This window comes from Suncus etruscus, chromosome 17 (genome assembly GCF_024139225.1).
Source record: "Suncus etruscus isolate mSunEtr1 chromosome 17, mSunEtr1.pri.cur, whole genome shotgun sequence".
In the NCBI taxonomy this organism is placed as follows: Eukaryota; Metazoa; Chordata; class Mammalia; order Eulipotyphla; family Soricidae; genus Suncus; species Suncus etruscus.
In genome coordinates, this window is record NC_064864.1 from 63,731,091 (window position 1) to 63,744,013 (window position 12,923).

Consider the following 12,923-nt stretch of genomic DNA (forward strand, 5'->3'; position numbering starts at 1 on the left):
GTCCATATGGGATGTCCTGGGTCGACTGCATGCAAGGCAAACGTCCTACTGACGTGCTATCTCTCAGGCCCAGTCAAGTGTTATTCTAAATACTTAAAAAAAATCATTCAATGTAATCATGCAGTTCTCTGCAAGATGGATGTAACTGAAAGATATGTTAAATGCACTAAGTCAAAAGAAGAATAAATACAGCAAGATATCTCTTATGTATTATATTTAGAATAACTGCATGAAAGAATTTGGTGGCTTAAATGAGGTTTGTCTAGAGCACTCTTGGCTTCATAGTATAGTGAAGAGAAGGAAAAAAATGTAGTGGAGGAAAAAGGCAGATATAAAATAATGAGAGATATGGGTTAAGGAGATTCAGATATATAGTGGCATTAAGAAAGGGCAGGACTAAATATCCAAACCCAGAGTCAAAACAATAAAACCATGAAACCCCAACTTTTGGTTAAAACAGTACCTGTTACGAAGGTAGGCTGGGGAGAGGGAGATGTTGGCATTGGATAGGCTCTGGGAACATTGGTGAAGGGAGGTCTGACACTAGTAGTGGACACTAGTGGCTGAAACATTCTATCTCTAAAATTCAACTCTGAATAAATTCTTAAATCTTAAATTTTTTAAATAAAATTTTTTTAAACTATTCCAGTAGAAAAAAATGAGAAGATATAGCCATGTTTTAAAAAAGAAAGAGCTCCAAGCCAGTCAACAACAATGATATCATGAGACCCAAAGTTTAACAACAAAACTTTAAAAGGTGCCTGTTCTTTTCTTTTCTCTTCTTTTCTTTTTTCCTTTTTTTTTTTTTTTTTTTGGTTTTTGGACCACACCACAGTGATGATCAGGGGTACTCCTGGCTATGAGCTCAGAAGTCCCTCCTGGCTTGGGGGACCTTATGGGACCCTGGGGAATCAAACCACAGTCCATCCTAGGTTGTCGCACTCAAGGCACTTGCCCTATCGCTTGTGCCATGGCTCTGGCCCTTAAAGATGCCTGTTTTGATGGCAGCCTGAGGTGGGTGCTGGTGGCCTGGAATGGACTCTAGGAACATTGGTGGAGGGCAGTTGACACTGTTGGTGTGGTTGGTGCTGAAACACTGTCTAAAACCCAACTCTAAATAACGTTGTGATTCACAATGCTTTATATATAAAATAAAAAATAAAGGAAGAGAAACATCACACACACACACACACACACACACACACAAACTATGTCACCAGTAGTCTAAAATCACAGCAAATCTGGACTGGAGTGATATCACAGTAGGTAGAGCCTTGTATGCGGTTTGATCCTCAGCATCCCATATGGTCTCCCGAGCTTGCCAGGAGTAATTTTTGAGTGCAGAGCCAGGAAATAACCCAGAAAAGTGTGGTCCAAAAACAAATAAACAAAATAAAGTATAATGACAGAAAAATCTATCTGTTTATCTTTGTAACATAGGGGTCACTCCCAGGGTGAGCCTGAGAGTTGGGCCTGGGGACCAGCCATGCATGTATCCACCAGGGCCAGATGTAGGGCTGGTGGGAGGAGTGAAGCCATGTGCTGATCTGGAGCTGACTCAGGCCTGGCGATGCACTGTCTGCACTTGGTCCCTCTGAGCTTTCTCCAAGCCCACAATCAAATATTCTCTCCACTCAACACTCTCCCAACTGTTTTTAACGGAAGGATAGTATGCAATCAAGGGCAGGAGGGAGATCTTTGATGCAAAAATTTTACTTCAGGCAATTTACTCTGCGGAAACGGTCTCCAGTCAGTGCCAGGGACACTGGACTAGTCTGCGCCGCTGCTGCCGATATTATCAACAACAGAGGGTGAGCTCAGGATGGGTCTTGGCCACTCACTTTTTTCTCCCAGGCACTCTTCGAGTTTGGGTTAGGAAGGAGACTTGTTACAGGGAATGAGATAGTGGGGCCTGAGGGGGGAAATCTCTGCCCCTGTCTTTCTTCTCCTGTTCCTTTGATATTCTTGAACAACCAGATGTCCCTTTTTAAGTCATATGTATTGCACGTTTGACAGGAGAAGAGAGGGGGCTTGTCTAAGGTGGTCAGCAGGGGCCAGAGACACTGGATTCCTTAGTTTTTTCTTCCTGGTGAACAGATCATGGATGGACCTTGCAAAGATTGTCCAAGGAAGAAGCTCGTGAACATGCCCCCCAAACTCCAATTTGTGACTATCAGGAGGGTGTGGGGACTAGCTTGTCACCTGGGAGGGCCTCTTATTCATGGCTTTGGTTGCTTGGGCTTTAGTGGTGGACGGGTCTGAACCCACAGCAATGTAATGATGGGGTTTCAGAGCCCCACTGCAGAGACTGCCCTCCAGTGTCTATAGAAGGGCCCCTTAGCTGCATGAGTGGTGAGTAGGTCCAGGGTGCCTTCTGCAGTCCACTTAACCCCCCAAATCAGTATGCCTCATACCACAGCAGGGCAGAAGTTACCTAGGGAAGGAAGCAAGAAATGTGCTGTTCCAGTGTGTGTTCAAGACTGGCTGGTATTTAAAATTGCTTAACAGTGACCTAATTAGGGCCTGGAGAGATAGCACAGCGGTGTTTGCCTTGCAAGCAGCCGATCCAGGACCAAAGGTGGTTGGTTCGAATCCCGGTGTCCCATATGGTCCCCTGAGCCTGCCAGGAGCTATTTCTGAGCAGACAGCCAGGAGTAACCCCTGAGCACTGCCGGGTGTGGCCCAAAAACCAAAAAAAAAAAAAAAAACCAAAAAAAAACAGTGACCTAATTAGTGACAGTCAATTGGGTAATTCCCACCCTAGCCTTCCTTCGATCTTTAGACTCAGCCTCTGAAGGAAAAGGCCAGTGGCCTTGTTAGTCTCATTGGACAGAAAGAAGGACTGAGGCTCAGAGGATGAGATGTTACCAGCATCTCATCAAGTGTGACCCAGAGAAGCAGAGATCCTGCCCCCCAGGAAATGTAGGTCAAAAGGACGTTGGATATTTGCTCTTATAGTCCAGCACCATGCCTGGTGGACAAGTGTTTGCCAAATGCTTGCTCATTCCCTGATCTGGCTATAAGAACCCAGGTCCCATCTCTAGGACTCCTGGACCCCATCCTGACCTTAAGCTCTTCCTGGCCCCACCTTGATAACTTTTCCCCACTGTACCACCAAGCACTGTTGCAAGTCAGCCCTTGATGGGGTTAACTGATGGAGAGATGGAGGATGAAGTCTTGCCCCTCCAGCTCGGAGCAGGTGTTTGCCACCCTGTTCAGCTGGCGGTTCTGAGGTGAAGCGACGGGTAAAAGGCTAGCAGCAGTCAGGCTTGTGAAAATATCAGCTTTGTTCGGAGGACAAGACTGAAGCCAAAAGCCTCAGCATCAGTTCTAGCCAAAAAGCCCCTCTCCTTCCACAGACCCTTGCTTTTATTCCCCAGAATCCCCCAATGGTGGGATCAGAATCAGGTACCACCCTAGGGTGGGGGCAGAATGCCAGGTCACACCCTAGGGTAGGGCACAATCACCAATCAGGGTAGGGTCAGTAACATAATAATCCCATTGAAATGTTTACATACACAACAATGTACAACTGATCTCCAGTCCTGAAATCATTTAGCACTGGATGTAGCTCAGGCCAGCTGGAGGTGAGAGACTCTACTTCTTGGTTCCCAGTGAGTCTTGAACATGGTTTCACTAGCTTCACCATCCCCAACAGCCAGACTGTGCTAGGAGCTACATAAGATCAGGAAATTCACTTTGCTGTTTGTAGCACACACACACACACACACACACACACACACACACACACACACTAATACAGCCTCCTCTTGGAATAACTTTCCTAATTAGAAATGATGCTGTTGGACACACAGCCCAACTGCATTTATTGGGAGCCTCCAAAGCAGTCCAGAAGCATCCCAGGTCAGAGATGAACAAAAAGAGAGATTGGGGCAGGAAGCAGGAGTAGAGTTTCAGAGATCAATCAAAGCTAAAAGAATTCACTTGGCTTGGCTTGGGAGCAGGGCCCCTGCCGGGAGCCACCCATCACACACCAGAACCCTCACGTTGGCTCTCGCCAAAGCTCCCTTACTGCTGGGAGAGGCGTGAGGCTCTCGTAATGAAGTCATATCTCTCGCAAAGATCCTTGAGGCTACTTAACTGTGAAATAATTACATGTGCCTCAGAACTGGGAGATCAAGGATTTCTCTCCAACATCCCACGATGCTCTTAAAAGAAAGAACTTTCACTATAAACTGCAGGTGTGGTGGGGAGAGGCATGATTTCTGAGCCAGCGCACTGTAGTTTAATTCCACCCTTTATATGTTGGCATCACCTCATCTCTGTATCACTCTCTATAGACACATTAAAACAGCATTAAAGGAGCTTAAAAGGGTACAATTGTCATCCATAATCATTTTGCTATAACTCAATTGTACCCAATGCATGTACCTCCTTGTTTAATGGTGCTAGCAACACACAAATGCTTGGTCATGTCAGAAAATTTCTAAGAGGGGTCCTCAAAGTTTTTAAACAGGGGGCCAGTTCACTGTCCCTCAGACCATTGGAGGGTCTGACTATAGTAAAAACAAAACTTATGAACGAATTCTTATGCACACTGCATATATCTTATTTTGCAATGAAGAAACAAAACAGATACAAATACAATATGTGGCCCGCGGGCCATAGTTTGAGGACCACGGTCAGAAATGAAACTGCCAAGATGTAGATACTGAAGTAAGTAAAAGGACTGTGGCCAAGTCATCCTCTACCAGTTCCTGGCATCCAGCTAATAGTAGACAGTTGTCAGTTGCAATGTTCTCCAGACCTCTTCTTCCTGAGTTGACAACCAAGTGTTCGTAGGTAACCCAATGTTATGAATATATACATAAAAGCATGTAGGCATAGAGATACTGTACAAATAAATACACAAACTTGGATACTATTTCTTTTCAATGCCAATGAGATCCCTTAAAATTACTGCTTTGGAACATGACTTTTTGAACCCTACCAAGTCCTGGATCTGTCCATGAATAGTATATAGATTGCTTCTTCCATATTTTTTTTTTTTTTTTTTTTTTTTTGGATTTTGGGCCACACCCGGTAACGCTCAGGGGTTACTCCTGGCTATGCGCTCAGAAGTCGCTCCTGGCTTGGGGGACCATATGGGACGCCGGGGGATCGAACCGCGGTCCGTCTCCTAGGCTAGCGCAGGTAAGGCAGGCACCTTACCTCCAGCGCCACCGCCCGGCCCCTTCCTTCCATATTTTTAATAACTACAGATGATTCCTTTTTATCAATCCTCCATGAAGAAGCATTTAAGTTGTTTCCAGGTCTTTAAGATTCACAATAATGATAGATGTTAGCTTTAAACTTTCTCCCTCTCACTAGACTGTGAGTCTCTTTTCTCATTTTAGCAGATTGCTCTGCTGAGGAATGTTTGTTCCAAGCAGAAGAGTTTTGTCTTTTTTCCTCATTGCTGTGTCTCTAAGCACCTGTTCAACACTATGCATTAGGAATGGTTGTGAAATCAATAACTGGTGGCAGGAGGTCAGATCAGTAGATCCTTCCTAAGGAGAACGTGTCTCTGAGACAGAAATTTGGAGTCAAATAGACAAGAATTTTAATTTTCACTTGGCGTGTGTTGTTGTTGTTGTTGCTATTGTGAATTGAGTTAACCACTCTGAGATGCAACATTTAAAACTCAAAGTATTGACATTTTGAACATAATTAAATATGTTCCCATAGGTCCAGTACTTGACATATATACTACTCAATAAAAGGTTTTTATTTTTTCAGTTCTTTGCTCACTATTCCCCCCACCTGCCCATGTTCAGTTACCCATCTCCTGGCATGCCATTTTTGCTGCCTACCAAAAATATCTTCCTTGGGGCCGGGCGGTGGCGCTGGAGGTAAGGTGCCTGCCTTGCCTGCGCTAGCCTAGGATGGACCGAGGTTCGATCCCCCGGCGTCCCATATGGTCCCCCAAGAAGCCAGGAGCAACTTCTGAGCGCATAGCCAGGAGTAACCCCTGAGCGTCACAGGGTGTGGCCCAAAAAAAATATCTTCCTATTTTCACTAAAGCAGGGGTCCTCAAACTTTTTAAATAAGGAGTCCAGTCCACTGTCCCTCAGGCCATTGAAAGCCAGACTATAGTTTAAAAAAATCTATAAACAAATTCCTTTGCACACTGCACATACCTTACTTTGAAGTAAAAAAAAAATAAAACAAATACAATATTTAAAATGAAGAACAAGTAAAGCTAAATCAAAAAACGTACCAGTATTTCAATGGGAACAATGGCCTGCTTTTGGTGGGGGGCATGTAGTTTGAGGACCAATGCCTGAGACTGAGAGGAGGAGTTGAAAGACGAGAGAAAAAGGAGGGGAGTCAGAGAGTGCAGCACACATCCACACATGTGCACTGCAGGCCCAGGACAAGTTGGCAGCTAAGTAGGGCAGACAGAAACAGCTAAAAACATCCACTGAGTGGGCTAAATGTCCTTGGAGGGCTGTATTTGCCCTGAAGGCTGTAGTTTGAAGACCCTTGCCCTAAAGAATATGTTGGTAGTAGGGGAATAAGTAATGCTGGAGACAACAGAAAAAAGAAAGCAGAAAAACAGGAAGATGGAAAAAACAGATTTTTTTCTAGTCTAACACTTAACACATTAAATAATGTTCTCTACTTCCCCATCTTGTCTTTGAGGGAAAGGACCATAATTTACTTAATCTCTTAGCCCTGTTAATTGCAGGTCAATTGCAAATATTCTTTAAAATGATCACTGCTCAATATTGTCAGAGTAAATAAATGAGCCCCCAGGGCAACAGAGATGCTTTTACAGGGTCCCAACCTTCTGAGGGTACAGGGTCTTCTAACCCACATACATTCCAGACAACAACCAAGCTGCCCTGAGCCAGTTTCGCCACCTGGTGGCCAGTGTGTGGAAGTGGCCTTTCCTTTCTGCCTAGGGATTGGGGATTTGTTTGCTTTTTTCATTTCTCAGTCCAATCTCTCTGACAATTCTTCTCCCAGGCTGACATACCCCTTATTATTTTTCTCCTTTTGCTTTGATGTTGCAAGGATTTCCCACCTTTACTCTCTTCAAATTAAATTTAAATTTGAAATAAAATAACAAGACCAGTTTCACCAAAACTGAGAAAAGAGAAATTACAATGTTTGTGTAGAGCTTAAAAAGATTTTTGAGGGGGGCTGGAGAGATAGCATGGAGGTAAGGTGTTTGCCTTTCATGCAGGAGGTCATCGGTTCGAATCCCAGCGTCCCATATGGTCCCCCGTGCCTGCCAGGAGCAATTTCTGAGCATGGAGCCAGGAGTAACCCCTGAGCACTGCCGGGTGTGACCCAAAAACTACAAAAAAAAAAAAAAAAAAAAAGATTTTTGAGGGCCCGGAGAGATAGCACAGCGGTGTTTGCCTTGCAAGCAGCCGATCCAGGACCTAAGGTGGTTGGTTCGAATCCCGGTGTCCCATATGCTCCCCTGTGCCTGCCAGGAGCTATTTCTGAGTAGACAGCCAGGAGTAACCCCTGAGCAGCGCCGGGTGTGACCCCCCCCCCACCAAAAAAAGATTTTTGAAAAATAAAAGATTTTTGAGTAGAGTTAGATCCAAATGCGTCATGGCCACGAACAGCCCTCTACAGCTCTTCCACCAATCCCTTATCCTATCACCTGCTTGCTCCCTTTGAGGTTTGCTTCTCCCTGACAAATAGCATTCACTTCTATTTATCCTGTTTTGCTCATTACAACAATCTCTATCACATAGCACTTAGACAATTTTACTGCATTTATCATGGACAAGGCACTTTACCCCACTGGAAGGGCCTCATGGGGGGAGATAGGAGACATTTCATTCTTGAACCCAAATACTAATTTAGAATCTGACAAGCAGCAGATACACACATGTGTGTATAAACCTATCCTGCTGACTTAATGTCTTTGAATGCTTCTTTGTACAGACAACACCCAGTGCTACTATATGCACCAAACAAGATCCTGGTTGATCTGTTGTCAGTGATCCCCGGTGCAGCAAGTTATTTTCTGTCACACCGCACTGTGTGTGTACACAGCCTATATAAAGAGGTGCAACCCTTTAGCCAGCACCACTAGAAAGCGGGGGCAGGGAGTGAGACCCCAGGAGAGCATGTGTGTGAGTGCTGAACACAGCAACCCTGTGTGCATGAACACCACAGTGTGAGGTACAGTTTTCAGCACACCATGGTCAAGGGTGCAGGCTCATGACCCACTCCCCACCCTATCTGGTACAGCAACTAAATGTGAGAGCACCACAGCTAGTTGTGTGTGTGTGTGTGTGTGTGTGTGTGTGTGTGTGTGCAGGTACTGCAACACCAAAACAATGAAGGGAAGGAACAGGAAGGAGAAATACATCAATAAAGTAAGAATGAGCATTCGGGTTAAAAACAAAAAGTATCTTGGGGCCATAACAATAGTAGGGAGCTTTCCTTGCAAGACCAACCTGAATTCAATTCCCCCCGAATTCCATATGGTCCCCTGAGCCCACCAGAAGTGGTCCTGACAATAGAGCCAGGAATAATCTTAGGGCACCACTGGGTGTGACACAATAAACAAAAATAATCTTGCTATGGAACCTGAGCAATAGCACAGCAGTAGGGCATTTGCCTTGCATATGGCCGACCCAGGACACACCCAGGTTTGATTCACAGCATCCTATATGGTTCCCTGAGCTTGCCAGAAACAATTTCTGGCACTGAGTCAGGAGTAACCTGCGTGCTGCTAGGTATATGTGGTCCAAAAATTAAAAAAAAAATCTTGCTTGGGGCCAGAGAGATAGCATGGAGGGTAAGGCATTTGCCTTGCACGTAGAAGGATGGTGATTCGAATCCAGGCATCCCATATGGTCCCCCGAGCCTGCCAGGAGCAATTTCTGAGTGTGGAGCCAGGAGTAATCCCTGGGTGCTGCCGGGTGTGACCCAAAAACTTAAAAAAAATATCTTGCTAGGAAGCAGGGATGCTCAGTGATCCTCACTGGCTAAAATCACCCTGCTACAACAGAATGAGACCAGAGTGTGATCCCTGCTTTCATCTCATGCACTATGCAAACTCCCAAGGTGCTGTGGTGTGGAACCTCGCTCTGTGGCAAAGGGTGGTCTCCATGACTCTGAGGAGGAGCGGGGTGTGTGTGTGTGTGTGTGTGTGTGTGTGTGTGTGTGTGTGTGTGTGTGTGTGTGTGAGAGAGAGAGAGAGAGAGAGAGAGATACAGAGACAGAGACAGAGAGAGACAGTGAGAGAGAGAACAATGAAAAATGAGCATGTGCCTTCCAGAGCTGCTGACCGCCAGCAGGAATGTGTGAGCACCACACCCTGAAGAATTCTGCAGCAAGAATGATGGCAAGGGGCACTTTAAAGATGTACAAGCACCGCAAACTCCGAGAGCACCACAAACTCCGAGAGCACCACCCACTGGTCATCGCAACAATAACACCGAAGGGCCGGGTAAAGAATCCTACTCTTGCATCTCTTGCATTTGTTTCGTGGCAATGGCCACTCCACACACTTGTGTTCTGACCAGGCTTACAAGTTCTATCTTTTCCCGAGCTGGCGTTTACTAGACTTGGGGGGAGGAGAAACTTGGAGGCTTGATCACTGTTTCTAACATGGTTTGGATGAGGGACAACATTCTGAGTTGCAGACAGTGATTAAGAAACTTTTCTTGCTCAAACACAGTCTGAGCTTATCCTTTCTGACTTGAACAAGATTATTGTTTGACTCCAAGAGAGTTTCAGCCCTAGCAGGAAACACAGTGTCTCACAGGGAACTCGGTGGGTTATTGCACTTAAGAAGGGAGTTTGGAATGATCAGACTTAAACACCAAATTCAAAGTCAACAACAAAATTGAGTCCCAATCTACAACAAACTATACACAGAGGGGAGCAGTTACACTAGCAGTCATGGGGGCAAAGAAGGGAGATATGGGATGCATGCTGGAACAGGAGTGGAGGGAGGACTAGTGGTGGGAATGCCACTGATTCATTGTCACTATGTACCTTAAATATTACTGTGAAAGATTTGTAATTCACTTTTAATTGTAATTCACAATAAAAATTATTAAAAGAGAGAAAGAGAGAGTGAGAGTGAGAGAGAGTTTGGGAGGTGGAGAACCCAGCAGGGACTTTGTAAGGATCTTTTTATGGACCAGCTCACTTAAATTTCATTCTAGATCTGCAAAGGGGGTTCTGGAAAAGCGTCTGTTTTGAAACCAAGCCTGATTTACCTTTTGTAAAGCAAGCTTCTTGATGCTAGGATTGAAAACCATGCTATCTAGTCAGTATGTGGGGACCATCAGGGCCATACACAGCCCTGCTGAGAGACCATGCAGTGCATCAGATTGAATCTGGGTTGGCCTCATGCCAGGCAGCATCTTAACCCCTTAACCATCTTTTTGTCCCCCCATTATGCTCTTTTTTTATGTTTATTCAGTTTATTCTTCTGCTAAAATATTTATCTAAGATCCTTTCTTTTTCTTTATTGATGTCTGTAAGCTTACAGCTCAACACACAGGTTGTAAGTTAATGACTGCGGTAATAACATTAATTTCTGTTGTCTTCATTCAAAACAAGATCTACATACACATCAGAAGTCGACCCCCTTATTCTTGTCAACTTCTCCCATAGCAATCCCTTGATCTCAAGTCCATGCTCAGTTACAAATATCAGGTAACAGAATCAATGTTTCTTTCCCCCATTTTATTTACTAGAAAAACAATAACCCAAGTGGGAAGACCAAATCACATTTTCTACTTTCCAAGCAGTCAAAAGTTAACTTCCTTCATGTTTAACCACAGTGACTTCTGTCTATGGGGGAACTTAAGTGAGGATTACTTTCTTTACACATTTTGGTCTAATATAAAGAGACACCTTTAGAACAATACAGAGTTTAGAAGAAAATCTGTTCTTGACTGGGCCTGTCACCTCAAGATAAGAGGCCCCTCAACCCATTTCTTATTTGGATTCTCCCCCCACTTTTTGGGGGGTGGGTCCAAGAAAATCCAGATGCCCCACTGGCAATTCTTGGCTATCAGAGCCAAGATCCAAGGATGTGGTGCTGGGTACCTGGACCATGTTGGTGGGCCACCAGGGCTACATCCAGTCATGCTTGAGGCCAAAATCATCAGTTCCACAAGCATGTAGTATGGAGTGTTTGGATTTTATCAAAGAGAAAACATTTAAAATGGTATTCAAGTCATAAATACACACACACATTGTGAAATTCTTGACCCAATACTTGAGTTTTAGGGATGCAGGTAAGGCGAAAAGAAAAACGTACAGTTGTAGATAGGATTGATACCACTCGGTCTTGAAGAAGCTCTGAGTACAGATAAGGTCTCAGTCCTGTTTCTTTGAAAGCCCAGCAATACTGGAGCCTAGGTAGAGAAGAATATGAGAAGCATCAAAGAAGAAAAAGTTTCAAGTCTTCCCATAACGTTTTCAGTCATCTTTACCGCAAAGGGAAACAACCTAGCCATTCCACAGCAGAAAGCAAGGTCTGATTCTGTTGGTTAAATGGTCCCATATGTGGTATCTGCCTGGCTGGGAGGCTTGGAATGGGCAGCCCAGGCCAGTGCCAGAGCTCTGGGAAAACTGGCCAGGCAATGAACAAATTGTTCAACCTCACAGAGCCCATGTCTGTCTCAGTCCTGATGTAGTGCTGGCACCTGGGTTCATATCACTACTCCCTGGTCCAGAGAGTGAAGGGTAATTAACCGAGGCAGGAGGAGGGGGCAAGCTTCCTGTGAGCCACATATACTCTGCCAATGCCAATCCATGGTTGGTTCTTTGGGACTTAGACTAAATACCCTGGAGAGTGTATGGGGGCTGGGCTCTGCAACCTCAGGGTGTTGGCTTGGGGAGTGGAGGAGGGTTGGTCTCAGGATTAAGTGTTTTCTCTTATCTCACTAGGGGGCCAAATTTTTTACTGGGGGGGGGGAAGGAGTCACTGTGGTGGATGGGCCCACATAGTTGTTGATTGAAGTTGCTAATCCTGGATTGGAATCCAAATGCCTTCATTTCCAGGAAGAGAGGGAAAGAGATCAAGCTAAAGAGTGGGAGTGAATGAGCAAAAGAGAAAGAGTACAAACAAGTGAGGGGGCTGTCTTGTGAAGCCTATAGCTTCAGTCTCAGTCTTCTCATCAGCAAAGTGGGAGTGAGGAACTCCAGGGCTAAAGGGAGGACCTTCCAGACCCTCTCACAGATGTTCAGCACAGCAGGTGCTCAGTGAAAAAGGAGCCTCAGGTGCTAATTTTTCTGACCATCAAAAAGTCAAATAAAGCTTTTCTTGTTCCCAAACATCTGAGCAAAGTCGCTTTTCCTCAGGGCTCAGGGGATGGGGCTGGTCTGGGGAGTGGGAGTCTCTGACATCTACAGTCTGAAGCAACCAGCCCACAGCCCAGACAAGTGAGAACAGGGGGCCAGAGCAATAGCACAGCAGTAGGGTGTTTGCCTTGTAAGCAGATGACCCAGAATGGAACCAGGTTCAATCCTGGCATTCCATATGGTCCCCCAGCTGTAACTTCCCACCGATGTGGCCCGAAAACAAAAAAACAAAAACAAAAACAAAAAGGCGGGAACAGATAGCAGACAGGCCATATGGGCTCAAGGCCATCTGGGGAGCTCAGGTGAACACAGGATTGGCACCTGGATCCACATGCATAAAGAGCATAGCAGGGCCTGGCATTCCCAGCAAGTTCAGACATGCGCGCGTGCGCGCACACACACACACACACACACACACACACACACACACACACACACACCCTGCCAGGGCCCACGAAGCAGTGTAGGAAATGGGGGAGGGGATCAGATTTGAGGGTTTCCCGGTAGCCTTCCATAATAGCAGATACCCAGGTGGCAGTCTAGAAGAAACTTTCCCCCAAGTCTGTGGATTGGAGCAGACCAAGGGAGCACTCACTGTGGGCCTTGAAGTAACTAGAATT